Genomic DNA, 15000 nt, shown 5'->3' with positions numbered 1-15000 from the left:
GCTCACAGCGGAGGCACAACTTGGGCTAAGGAAGAAAGCTAACGCATAAAGAGACTATGAACATAATTCAAACAAAACTTACTTGGCATGGCATGATGCACGAAATGATGGCAAGGCATGACACAAGTCAGCACAGAGCAAGAAAAGATCACATTGACCCCAGGGCGACTGACTGGCAAAGACAAGCTTAAATACTGCCTCTGATTAGTGCTCGGGAAGCAGGTGAGCGGGCATTTTGTCCACCAAAGACAGGTGGACAAAATGAGTAACCAAGGAAACCAGACAAGGGAGTGGAAAAAAACAGGAAATTAAAGAGTCCAAAAGACAAAGAGCACATGGCGAAACAAAAACATGATCACAGACATGACATCAGTTTTCTCCACTGGATCATTCCCCCCCAAACAATTAATTTTTCTGCACGATTTTTTTTTTTACACCAAATATTTCTAGTCAGAATTTTTTTACATTGAATATTTAGACGAACTAAAGCGCCCCGTGCGACCCCTATAGGCACAAGCGGTAGAAAAATGGATGGATTTTTGCACTCAATTCTTATACATTTAATTTTTCTGCGCTTCATTTTTTTCTAACAATGATTTTTTTTTTCTGCATTTAATTTGTATACATATTTTTTTTTTCTGCTCATTATATTTTTATTTTGTACAGTGATTACACGTTGAATTTTAAAACACTATTTGAACAAACTGAATTTTCAGTTTGTTCAAATATAATCAACGACATTTTTTTGCAAAATTTGATGTAAAAAAAATCTGTTGGGCAAAATTCAAATGCAATAAATTAATTTAAATACCGGTAAGTAAACCAACCATCCATCCATCCATCCATTTGTCTACCGCTTATTCCCTTTTGGGTAGCGGGGGGCGCTGATGCCTATCTCAGCTACAATTGGGCGGAAGTCTTGGTAGACCCTGGACCAGTGGTTCTCAAATGGGGGTACGTGTACCCCTGGGGGCACTTGAAGGTATGCCAAGGGGTACGTGAGATTTTTAAATAATATTCTAAAAATAGCAACAATTAAAAAATCCTTTATAAATATATTTATTGGCTAATACTTCAACAAAATATGAAAGAAAGTTCATAAACTGTGAAAAGAAATACAATAGTGTTGACAGCTAGATTTTTTTGTGGACATATTCCATAAATATTGATGTTAAAGATGTCTTTTTTTGTGAAGAAATGTTTAGAACGAAGTTGATGAATCCAGATGGATCTCTATTACAATCCCCAAAGATTAAGTTGATGATTACTTTTATGTGTAGAAATCTTTATTTATAATCGAATCACTTGTTTATTTTTCAACAATTTTTTAGTTATTTTCATATCTTTTTTTCCCAAATAGATCAAGAAAGACCACTACAAATGAGCAATATTTTGCACTGTTACACAATTTAATAAATCAGAAACTGATGACATAGTGCTGTATTTTACTTATTAATTATCTCTTTTTTTCAACCCAAAATGCTTTGCTCTGATTAGGGGGTACTTGAATTAAAAAAAAATGTTCACAGGGGGTACAGCACTGAAAAAAAGGTTGCAGGGCAATAAATAAATAAACCGCTTTTGTTAAAAAAAACAACACAAAAGCTGCGTGTCCACTAGAGGTCGCCGTGCGTTGGCAGGCCGCAGTGGAGAACAACAACAAAGAAGAAGAAGCATGAGCTTCACTGCACAAGCAGGTTCTGCAGGTCATCCTGAGACTGGAAACACGCGAGCTGACATTTAAACACTTTTTTTGGACTCGTCCTCCATTTAAACTACATTCCTGCCTTCCTGGAGGGATATATCCATCTCTGCGGGGACTCGGTGACGTCCGTCCAGGCAAGGGTAAGCTTTCCCCCGCTAGCATGAGCTTAGATGTGTTGTGCCATTTAAATGAACACTTTTATCACCTTTCTATACCTGAAAGAGGCCTTTTCAGCATTCTAGCATAAGAAGGACAAGTCACAGGATGTTTAAAACGGGTTAAACTAGCATTGTCGCTACTTTACAAGATTTCTACTTAAAGTACTGTTTAGTTTTTTTTTTTTAATCCATGTAGTTTACAATGTGCGGCTAAGCTAACTTAAAGGCCTACTGAAATGAGATTTTCTTATTTAAACGGGGATAGCAGGTCCATTCTATGTGTCATACTTGATCATTTCGCGATATTACCATATTTTTGCTGAAAGGATTTAGTAGAGAACATCGGTTTTGGTCGCTAATAAAAAAGCCTTGCCTGTACCGGAAGTAGCAGACGATGTGCGCGTGACGTCACAGGTTGTAGGGCTCTGTCACGCCAAGTTTCTTCTCCCTACAAAAACCTCCCCCCCGCCCCCATTTACTTCCGGGGTCATGATCAATACACACGTTTTGTTAACGCAATATTATAAAAATATAACGCTATAGTGGGAGAGTGGCCGTGCGCAACCCGAGGGTCCCTGGTTCAAATCCCACCTAGTACCAACCTCGTCACGTCCGTTGTGTCCTGAGCAAGACACTTCACCCTTGCTCCTGATGGGTGCTGGTTGGCGCCTTGCATGGCAGCTCCCTCCATCAGTGTGTGAATGTGTGTGTGAATGGGTAAATGTGGAAGTAGTGTCAAAGCGCTTTGAGTACCTTGAAGGTAGAAAAGCGCCATACAAGTACAACCCATTTATCATTTATTTATTTAAAATGCAGACGTTTTGTCAACGCTATATTATTAAAATATTTAAAAATCAATTTACAAACACAAGCTATGGGATGACATAAGAGGAAACGTGACCCCGGAAGTAAATGCGTCATCCCATAGCTTATGTTTGTAAATTAAAAATTTTTTTTTTTTATAATATAGTGTTAACAAAACGTCTGTATTTTTATGATATAGTGTTATATTTTTATAATATTGCGTTAACAAAACGTCTGTATTAATCATGACCTCGGAAGTAAATTGTGAAAGCTCCTCACATCTGAACATTGTTTACAATCATGGCCACCAGCAGCAAGAGCGATTCGGACCGAGAAGGCGACGATTTCCCCATTAATTTCAGCGAGGATGAAAGATTTGTGGATGAAGTAATTTAGAGTGAAGGATTAGAAAAAGAAAAAGAGTATAAAAAAAAAAATAGGGCGATTGCAGTGAGAGCGATTTAGATGTTATTAGACACATTTCCTCGGATAATTCTGAAAAATCCTTTATCCGCCTATTGTGTTGCTAGTGTTTTAGTGAGTTAAATAGTATGTCAATATGGATTGATCCAATAAGGATTGAACTTTCACTGTATCATGTTAGACCCGCTCGACATCAATTGCTTTCCTCCTCTCCAAGGTTCTCATAGTCATCATTGTCATTGACGTCCCACTGGGTGTGAGTTTTCCTTGCCCTTATGTGGGCCTACCGAGGATGTGGTAGTGGTTTGTGTTGTGGTTTGTGCAGCCCTTTGAGACACTAGTGATTTAGGGCTATATAAGTAAACATTGATTGATTGATTAATTGATTGAAAGTCGGAGGGGTGTGGCTGAAAGATTCGTGGATGAGGAAAGTTAGAGTGAAGCACTAGAAAAAGAAAGGTGACGGCAGTGAGAGCGATTCAGATGTTTTTAAACACATTTACTAAGATAATACTGGAAAATCCCTTATCTAGTGATGGGGTGATGAGGCGTCATGTATCGTTTCGACACATTGCAAAACTGTATTGATGCTGTGTCAATACTGTGTGACAATACTGCTGGACATTAAAAATCCCTACAGGCAACCTATGGACCGACTCAACTGACACTGATTTTATGACCTAGTACAGTGGTTCTCAACTTTTTTTCAGTGATGTACCCCCTGTGAAAATGTTTTTAATTCAAGTACCCCCTAATCAGAGCAAAGCATTTTTAGTTGAAAAAAAGAGATAAAGAAGTAAAATACAGCACTATGTCATCAGTTTCTGATTTATTAAATTGTATAACGGTACAAAATATTGCTCATTTGTAGTGGTCTTTCTTGAACTATTTGGAAAAAATGATATAAAAATAACTAAAAACTTGTTGAAAAATAAACAAGTGATTCAATTATGAATAAAGATTTCTACACATAGAAGTAATCATCAACTTAAAGTGCCCTCTTTGGGGATTGTAATAGAGATCCTTCTGGATTCATGAACTTAATTCTAAACATTTCTTCACAAAAAAGAAATCTTTAACATCAATATTTATGGAACATGTCCACAAAAAATCTAGCAGTCAACACTGAATATTACATTGTTGCATTTCTTTTCACAGTTTATGAACTTACATTCATATTTTGTTGAAGTATTATTCAATAAATATATTTTTAAAGGATTTTTGAATTGTTGCTAATTTTAGAATATTTGAAAAAAATCTCACGTACCCCTTGGTATACCTTCAAGTACCCCCAGGGGTACGCGTACCCCCATTTGAGAACCACTGACCTAGTATATACAATAATACAAACCAAATCATTGTATTTCATTTAGGATTATTTCATATCTTCATTTTAATAAAAATATATTTTTATCTTTTTTAGATACAGTCAATAAATAATGTGAACATGTATCATAACATGGAAATCAAAGAGAACGTGTTGTTAATGAGGATACTTGTGGACTGGGATTTTTTAAATAATTTTTTACATGCGCTCTGAATACGCACTGTTGATTGATTGATTGAAACTTTTATTAGTAGATTGCATGGTTCAGTACATATTCCGTACAATTGACCACTAAATGGTAACACCCGAATAAGTTTTTCAACTTGTTTAAGTCGGGGTCCATGTTAATCAATTCATGATAAAAAAGTTTGAGCTGGATTCGAACAAGTGCCCTGCGGAACTCAGCATGAACAACTACGGTCCTTCACTCTACCAACTGAGATATAGCAGATATTGGTCGTCATCGTTTTTTAATGTAACTAATAGGATGATTGTGTGGGTGGGACAATACTGGAAACTTTGGATGAAACAACAAGGAAATGAACACAAATACCTTTTTTTCCCGATATATGATCAAAATATTCCCACCCAACGGAAATGATCCCCGACGACGAAAAATGACAAATAAACAACGACAGAAATGCGGCGACTCTGTTGGCAGCAGTATCTCCTTGACAGATGCACTTCCTTATAAACACAGGTTGGCGCGCAGACGTCAGTGCGACACAGTTCGTGTATCGGTCACGTGACCAAACAGCTCATGATCGGTCACGTGACTTTCTAAAGGCGGCACGCGCATCGACACAGGGTTTCGCTCTACGAGCTCGACGCATGCGCCGATGCATCGGTGTTGCTACCCTTATCTGCTTATTTTGTTACTAGTGTTTTAGTGAGATTAAATAGTCCTACCTGAAAGTCGGAGGGGTGTGGTGACCGCCAGTGTCTCTGATGGAAGCCAAGAAAGTCGCAGCTGCCTCTTTGACAGCTGCTGCAGGAGGACGCAAGCTCAGCTCATGTCCCTGGTAAGAGCCGACTTATTACCACAATTTTCTCACCGAAACCTGCCGGTTGACATGTGGTAGAGAAACATGCTTGCTTGACCGCTCTGTTCCATATTAAAGCTTCACAACAAAGAAAGAAACACCGGCTGTGTTTTGGTCGCTAAAGGCAGCTGCAATCCACCGCTTTCCACCAACAGCTTTCGTCTTTATAGTCTTCATTATTAATTGAACAAATTGCAAAAGATTCAGCAACACAGATGTCCAAAATACTGTGTAATTATGCGATTAAAGCAGGCGACTTTTATCCGTGAGTGGTGCTGGGATAAAATGTCCGCTTCAACCAATAACGTCACAAGCACGCGTCAACATAAGCGTCATCATTCCGCGACGTTTTTAACAGGACACATCGTGGGAAATTTAAAATTGCATTTTAGTAAACTAAAAAGGCCGTATTGGCATGTGTTGCAATGTTAATATTTCATCATTGATATATAAACTATCAGACTGCGTGGTCGGTAGTAGTGGGTTTCAGTAGGCCTTTAATAGCCAAGCTAGCAAGTGTTTCTTACAAAGTCATATTTTATTTTACTAAATGGTTCATTTCTTAACTTTTTTTCGGTGTTTACATCATATTTTATGTTAAATGTTACTAATGTTAGTAGCTAGAAACTGTTTAAACATATCAAACGATGTACAGCAGAAGAAAAATATATAAAAAATGTTAGTTTTAGAATAATTAGCACGGTGACAACGATTATAACCATGACATTGTATTAGTTTTTATTTTACTTTGATATAAATAGAGCAGGGGTCTCAAACATGCGGGCCAATAACGGCCTGCACTTCGATATGATAATTTAATGTTGGTGAGTTTAATATAACGGGCGCTTGAGAGCGTCATACTTGCCAACGTCCCCAATTTTCCCGGGAGACCCCTGAATTTTAGGGCACCAATTCTATCGAAGCCTTTGTCGATATTTACCAGATCAACAATATTGAGGGAGTGCCATAATGGCACTGCCTTTAGCGCCCTCTACATCCTGAACTGACAGCGTGCAAGCCCAGTTATATGTTGCATCTGGCCATGCAAGACGCACGTGTGTTATTGCAAAATATATTTGATCTACACACATCACACTAAGGGGGGCCGTATAAACAACTGTAACACTGTTACAAATATGCACCACACTGTGAACCCACACCAAACAAAAATGAAAAACATATTTTGGGAGAACATCCGCACCATAACACAACATAAACACAACAGAACAAAATAACCCGTAATCCCATGCAGCCCTAACTCTTCCGGGCTGCAATATACACCCCCGCCGCCCCAACTCTGCCTCCTATTGTAGCCCGGAAGAGTTGTGGCTGCATTGGATTCTGGGTATTTGTTCTTTTGTGTTTATGTTGTGGCGGCTGTTCTCCCAAAATGTGTTTGTCAATCTTGTTTGGTGTGGGTTCAGTGTTAAACAGTGTTAACAGTGTTAAAGTTGTTTATACGGCCACCCTCAGTGTGACCTGTAATGCTGTTGACCAAATATGTCTTGCAGTCACTTCTGTGGGTCTGCAGAAGCCTCATACAACACGTGAATGGGTCGGCACATTGTTTGAATGGTGGAAAAGCGGACGAGATGGCAGACTGTAGAGGACTTTAATGGCAGTGACATCACGGTACGCCCTCAATGTTGTTGTCGAGAGGGGCACTGATTTTCGGGTGGTTCACGGAAAGATCGCATTAGTTGCCAAGTATGTTGTTAACGCAGGAAAGCTATTCAAAGAAGGTGAAATCATTAAAAAGTGCATGTTAGAATTTTTTAAGAAATATTTTCTTGCGGCCCAGCGTCACCCATTTTCTGCATCCAGTGGCCCCCAGGTAAATTGAGTTTGAGACCCCTGCACTAAATGGTTCATTCCTTAACTTTTTCTCGGTGTTTACATCATATTTTGATGTTAAATGTTACTAATGTTGGTGTCTAGAAACTGTCTAAACATATCAAACGATGTACAGCAGAAGAAAAAAATGTAAAAAATGTTAGTTTTAGAATAATTAGCACGGTAGAGATGTGCGGATAGGCAATTATATCATCCGCAACCACATCACTAAAGTCGTCATCCACCCGCAATCCACCCGAACCAACATTTCATCAAAGCCACACCCGCCCGTTGTTATATATCTAATATAGACGATGCAAGGCATTAGTGAGGTTAGAAAGTGTAACTCCCTCCAAATAGCACAGACAAAATGGCTTTCTTGAACTTATTTATTTGAAGGCTTACTTTCCCTTCAAATTCACAGTGAAAACTGTAATAAATAAAGCACGTTACAAACATAAAAATAATAACATGCACAGCATGTGGATCAAACATTTTACCAAGTAAAATACCAACAAATGACAAACAAATACCTCGTTGGCCTGCATGCTTCTTTTAGGAGAAAATTGTGATAATCTGACTCTTATAGCCCAAACGTTTAAAGTCCTTGTGACACTTTTTAGTCTTTCGCCCTTCTCATTACATCAAAAAAAAAAGTTAACTCATACCCGGAAGTAGCTTCCTTACATCCGTCAACAGACCAAACGAGACACTTTAAAATAAAAGTATGCCCACACACTGTTTCAAATAGTGCTGCTTGTTTTTCGTATGTGGGTAACAACATTTAACTATTTATAAATAGTTGATTTCTATAGGCTAGTAAGGTAAAGTGTTGTACCTGACAAGTTTGGGCTACCTTGCTTCTGCAGCCTTCATCAGAGGTGTCACGTGATGTTAGCGTGACGTTGTCTGTGACGTGTTATATGGATTGTACCATCAAGAGTTGTCAGGTACAACACTTTACCTACTAGCCTATATAAATCTACCATTTATAAATACACGTCAGTAGGTTAAATGAACCTCTTCAACATAACATTTAACTATGTATAATGTAGCGGCTGGCTACGGGGTGTTAGCCAATGACTTTGGCTGGGGGGGCGGGACTTCCGGGAGAGATAGGGAAGTGACGTTCTCGACAGGAAGTGAAAGTTCGAGTTGTCCCGGGAAAAGCGTTAAAGACATGAGAGCTGTTGTGTGGTTGTATTACATCCTGTGCAATAAAGACAAGACAAACGAAGAAGTTGTATGAGCATACTTTCCTGGGATTATTACAATATATATTTCCGAATTGTTTCAACCGCCACCCGCCCGAATCTATTTGAAATAAATTGTTTCGTCATGTCACCCGCCCGACCCCCGGTTTATCCGTGGACTCCGCGGTTGTGACCGCAAACCGCGCATCTCTATAGCACAGTGACAACGATTATAACCGTGACATTGTATTAGATTTTATTTTACTTTTGTTTAATTAGAGGAACTATATGCTTTGTTCACGAAACAGCTGTAGGTCTTTTAGCTCAACGGAAAAACAAACATTTATGACAGCTGAAAAACATTTTTTTTCGAAGAAAAAGCTTCAAACATCAGCGAGCAGCAATTACCGCCGGACGCTGGAAAATGCCATGTATGGACTTCCTGAAATCTGGTGTGGTCCTCACCCTTCCCAGGGCCACTCCTAGCTAAATTGTGGCCCAAGGTAGGGCTGGGCGATGTGGCCTTTTTTTAATATCGTAATATTTTTAGGCCATATCACGATATACGATATATATTACGATATTTTGCCTTGGCCTTGAATGAACACTTGATGCATATAATCACAGTAGTATGATGATTCTATGTGTCTACATTAAAACATTCTTCTTCATACTGCATTCATATATGCTCCTTTTAAACTTTCATGCAGAGAGGGAAATCACAACTAAGTCAATTGACCAAAAGTGTATTTATTAAAGTTATTAAGCAGTGGCACAAACATTCAAGTCATTTCCAAAACAGAAAGTGCAAGATTGTCAGAGACATTCTAAGTGCAAATAAAAATGAGCTGCATAATAGGAAATCAAATAGTATTCGTCCTTCACTATGTGGTATGTTACTACGGACTTTATTAAATTCTCTACATTCTCTAGCGAGTGACTTTTCAAACGATGCTACGTATTAGCAGTAATGCTACTTTTTATAGCAACGCTTTTGCCCCACACTTGACAAATTCCGGTTGTCTGTTCGACATATTCCCTCTTGAAGCCGAACCACCGCCAGACGATGGACCCCCTGCTGTTTTTATTGGGAATTAAGTCTTCCTTCATTTGTTACCAGATTCGCACTTTCTTTCTCTCGAATTACGACTCGTACGGCTACGTTAGCATCACAGCTAACGTTACCCATTCTGCTACCTTTCTGCTGGGCGAGGGCGTATACGTATGACGTGACGTGTGTAAGTTTGTGCGCCTGCTTGTCTGTGAGAAGGAGAGACAGATATAGTCATTTTCTATATCGCGCAGAGACAAACCCGCGATATATCGCCCAGCCCTAGCCCAAGGTATAATTTTATTTGGAGCTGTCACGCCAAATTTCTTCCCCCCTACACAAACCTTCCCCCCAGAGGACATTTGGCGTGACAGGCCCTTAAATGCCTGAAGGACCCCAATGAGGGCGTGATAATACCAAGTTATATGACTCTTAAGGGTTACAGATACAAAATTAGCGAAGCAAAAATAGCTTGAAAGGTTAGCATGCTGGAATGCTAATATTTTTTCCTTTCCGTTATTTTTCACCAATGACAGTCAGCCAATTATAATGCTTTTAAAACAGGCAGCTGTGTGGGTTGCTTTAAGCAAGTTATATGACTTAAAGGGGAACATTATCACAATTTCAAAAGGGTTAAAAACAATAAAAATCAGTTCCCAGTGGCTTGTTGTACATTTTGAAGTTTTTTTCAAAATTTTACCAGTCCCAGAATATCCCTGAATAAAGCTTTAAAGTGCCTTATTTTCGCTATTTTCGAAACCACTATCCATTTCCCTGTGACGTCATACAGTGCTGCCAATACAAACAACATGGCGGTTACCACAGCAAGATATAGCGACATTAGCTCGGATTCAGACTCGGATTTCAGCGGCTTAAGCGATTCAACAGATAACGCATGTATTGAAACAGATGGTCGGAGTATGGAGGCAGATAGCGAAAATGAAATTGAAGAAGAAATTGAAGCTATTGAGCGAATAGCTATTGATGCTATTCGGCCATAGTGTGGGTGTACCTAATGAATTGGCCCACAGCATGGCTGCCTTATTAGCATCGCCGGTAAAATGTGCGGACCAAATGATCAGGACTTTCGCATCTTGTGACACTGGAGCAACTTAAATCCGTCGATTGGTAAGTGTTTGTTTCGCATTAAATGTGGGTATCTAGTTTCAAATGTACATACAGCTAGCGTAAATAGCATGTTAGCATCGATTAGCGTAGCATGTTAGCATCGATTAGCTGGCAGTAATGCCGTGACCAAATATGTCTGATTAGCACATAAGTCAACAACATCAACAAAACTCACCTTTGTGATTTCGTTGACTTAATCGTTGCAAAAGCATCTGCAGGTTATCCATACATCTCTGTGCCATGTCTGTCTTAGCATCGCCGGTAAAATGTGAAGACACTCTGGCACATTCAATGGGGGTCTGGCGGCAGATTTCTTGCCAGTGGTGCAACTTGAATCCCTCCCTGTTAGTGTTGTTACACCCTCCAACAACACACCGTCGAGGCATGATGTCTCCAAGGTTCCAAAAAACAGTCAAAAAAACGGAAAATAACAGAGCTGAGACCCGGTGTTTGTAATGTGTTGAAAATGAAAATGGCGGCTGTATTACCTCGCCGACGTCACGTTCTGACGTCATCGCTAAAAGAGCGATAAATAGAAAGGCGTTTAATTTGCCAAAATTCACCCATTTAGAGTTCGGAAATCGGTTAAAAAAATACATGGTCTTTTTTCTGCAACATCAAGGTGTATATTGACGCTTGCATAGGTTTGGTGATAATGTTCCCCTTTAAGGGTTACAGCTGCAAAATTAGCGAAGCAAAAATAGCTTGAAAGGTTAGCATGCTGGAATGCTAATATTTTTTTCCTTTCCGTTATTTTTCACCAATGACAATCAGCCAATTATAATGCTTTTAAAACAGGCAGCTGTGTGGGCTGCTTTAAGGTCCTTCCACCCTCATTGGGGTCCTTCAGGCATTAGAGGGTCTGTCACGCCAAATGTCTAACGGGGGGAAGGTTTTTGTAGGGGGGAAGAAATTTGGCGTGACAGAGCCCCCGCTAAATTAATGTTTTCACACATTTTTAAATCAAACTTCAATTTAATTTTAGTTATGTTTTGTACTAAAACCACATGCAAAATAATAGAAGATAATTACAACATACATTTGCAAACCTTCCTCAGACTACTTTGACCTGCTCTCAAAATATTTAATAATGAATCAAAATACATGTTGTTATAAATGATTGACCTATTCAAGACTCCAATTACTTAATTTATAAAAACTGTTAACTTTGAAATATTTTAAGGAAAAATATTGTATATTTTGGGTGTTTTTTGTATATGGACCCCTCCCCCCTATTCCTTGGTATTACAGTGTGCGGCCCTTAGTGGCAACAGTTTGGACCCCCCAGGCGTGCGTATAGTGCTGGGCATGAATATCATATGAAGTTGCATATGTGGCATCATAGGACATGACGGATGTGTTGCCCATTAAAGGGGAACATTATCACAATTTCAAAAGGGTTAAAAACAATAAAAATCAGTTCCCAGTGGCTTGTTGTATTTTTTTAATTTTTTTTTTTTTAATTTTACCGGTCCCGGAACATCCCTAAATAAAGCTTTAAAGTGCCTTATTTTCACTATCTTCGAAACCACTATCCATTTTCCTGTGACGTCATACAGTGCTGCCAATGTAAACAAACAATGGGAATACCACAGCAAGATATAGCGACATTAGCTCGGATTCAGACTCGGATTTCAGCGGCTTAAACGGTTCAATAGATTACGCATGTATTGAAACAGATGGTTGGAGTATGAAAGTATTGAAGAAGAAACTGAAGCTATTGAGCGAATAGCTATTGACGCTATTTGTAGCCATAGCATGGCCGAATAGCTGCGTTAGCATCGCCGGTAAAATGTGTGTACCAAACGATCAGGACTTTTGCATTTTGTGATAATGGAGCAACTTAAATCCGTCGATTGTTAAGTGTTTTTTTCGCATTAAATGTGGGTGGAAGGAAACGTAATATAGTTGCAAATGCATCTGCAGGTCATCCATACATCTATGTGCCATGTTTGTTTTAGCACCGCCGGTAAATAGCATGTTAGCATCGATTAGCTGGCAGTCAACATCAACAAAACTCACCTTTGTGATTTCGTTAACTTTATCGTTGCAAATGCATCTGCAGGTTATCCATACATCTCTGTGCCTTGTCTGCTTTAGCATCGCCAGTAAATAGCATGTTAGCGTCGATTAGCGTAGCATGTTAGCATCGATTAGCTGGCAGTCACGCCGCGACCAAATATGTCTGATTAGCACATAAGTCAACATCAACAAAACTCACCTTTGTGATTTTGTTGACTTTATCGTTGCAAATGCATCTGCAGGTTATCCATACATCTCTGTGCCTTGTCTGTCATCGCCGGTAAAATGTGGAGACACTCCCGCACATTCAATGGGGGTCTGGCGGCAGACACTTTCGCATCTTCGGGCCAGTGGTGCAACTTGAATCCCTCCCTGTTAGTGTTGTTACACCCTCCGACAACACACCGCCGAGGCATGATGTCTCCTAGGTTCCAAAAAATAGTCGAAAAAACGGAAAATAACAGAGCTGAGACCCGGTGTTTGTAATGTGATGAAAATGAAAATGGCGGCTGTATTACCTCGGCGACGTCACGTTCTGACGTCATCGCCTCCAGAGCAATAAACAGAAAGGCGTTTAATTCGCCAAAATTCACCCATTTAGAGTTCGGAAATCGGTTCAAAAAATATATGGTCTTTTTTTCTGCACCATCAAGATATATATTGATGCTTACATAGGTCTGGTGATAATGTTCCCCTTTAAGGTCACTGGCCACATGAAGCCTTTAAAGGCCTACTGAAAGCCACTACTACCGACCACGCAGTCTGATAGTTTATATATCAATGATGAAATATTAACATTGCAACACATGCCAATACGGCCTTTTTAGTTAACTAAATTGCAATTTTAAATTTCCCGCGAAGTCTCCTGTTGAAAACGTTGCGGTATGATGACGCCTGCGTTTGACGTCACCGGTTGTAGCGGACATTATTTTCCAGCCCGATCCAAGCTATAAGTAGTCTGCTTTAATCGCATAATTACAGAGTATTCTGGACATCTGTGTTGCTGAATCTTTTGCAATTTGTTCAATTAATAATGGAGAAGTCAAAGTAGAAAGATGGAGGTGGGAAGCTTTTAGCCTTTAGCCACAAAAACACAGCCAGTGTTTCCTTGTTTAAAATTCCCGAAGATGAAGCTTTACTATGGATCAGAGCGGTTAAGCGAACATAGATCCCGACCACATGTTTTAGGTGAGAAAATTGTGAGACATCAGCAGAGCTTCCGTCCTGCGGCAGCTGCCGTAACCTCCCTCGGAGACACTGGGTTGACACACCCGTGGCCACACCCCTCCGACTTTCAGGTACTATTCAATCTCACTAAAGCACTAGCAACACAATAGGCAGATAAGAGATTTTCCAGAATTATCCTAGTAAATGTGTCTAATAACATCTGAATCGCTCCCACTGCAATCACCTTTTTTTATTTTTTTACTTTATTTATTTATTTATGTATTTTTTTATTTTCTAGTCCTTCACTCTAAATTTCCTCATCCATGAATCTTTCATCCTCGCTCAAATTAATGGGAAAATTGTCGTTTTCTCGGTTCGAATAGCTCTAGCTGCTGCTGGCTATGATTGTCAACAATGTGAGGATGTGAGGAGCTCTAAAACCTGTGACGTCACGCGCACATCGTCTGCAACTTCCGGTACAGGCAAGGCTTTTTTATTAGCGAGCAAAAGTTGCGAACTCTATCGTCGATGTTCTCCACTAAATCCTTTCAGCAAAAATATGGCAATATCGCGAAATGATCAAGTATGACACATAGAATGGACCTGCTGTCTCCGTTTCAATAAGAAAATCTCATTTCAGTAGGCCTTAAATCCTTTAACGATGGCAAGGCACCTTGAAAGAGGTACTTTTAGGAAGTGTTGACCGGAAGGAGGAAGACGTTTTGTGGTGTTTGTCTGTAGAGTTGTCCTGCTACTCCAGGCCTCTTGGCGATGTCCCAGTGGAGGTGGCGGCACCTCTGAGGGGGCGTGGCCTAGGATTCCACCAGCTGAAAACGGCCTCCTTCACGACCTTCCCTCGTGTTTACTGCGTCGTCTATTAATAGCAACTTACCTGCAGATAATTACCTGTAGAGAATTACCAGCCAATGTTTCCGTGAGTCACCATACCAGCCAAAACATGCTGTGGAGTACATACCGACCACACCGGACCTTAGAGACATGCTGCTCGACCTTAGGTGCATGTGTGTGTGTGTGTGTGTGTGTGTGTGTGTGTGTGTGTGTGTGTGTGTGTAATTTGTTGTTTGTGTGTTTGATATGATTTGTTATCACTTTTTCAGTATGTGGTCTCACAAGAGTGTGTGTGTG

At 39.8% G+C, this 15000-nt stretch overlaps 1 protein-coding gene across 2 annotated transcripts in view; it reads left to right on the top strand.

The window, feature by feature from the left end:
- The first annotated feature begins 1653 nt into the window (after window positions 1–1653).
- scap (SREBF chaperone) overlaps window positions 1654–15000 on the top strand; it is a 66633-nt gene continuing 53286 nt past the window's right edge. For both annotated transcript variants that reach the window (XR_009803465.1, XM_061881729.1), the window contains exon 1: window positions 1654–1845. The gene's annotated coding sequence lies outside the window, so the exon portion shown is untranslated. The remainder of the gene's footprint in view (window positions 1846–15000) is intronic.

Source organism: Nerophis ophidion, linkage group LG21, assembly GCF_033978795.1.
Source record: "Nerophis ophidion isolate RoL-2023_Sa linkage group LG21, RoL_Noph_v1.0, whole genome shotgun sequence".
NCBI lineage: Eukaryota > Metazoa > Chordata > Actinopteri > Syngnathiformes > Syngnathidae > Nerophis > Nerophis ophidion.
The sequence above is the reverse complement of the archived record's forward strand: the minus strand, read 5'-3'. Positions and strand labels throughout refer to the sequence as shown.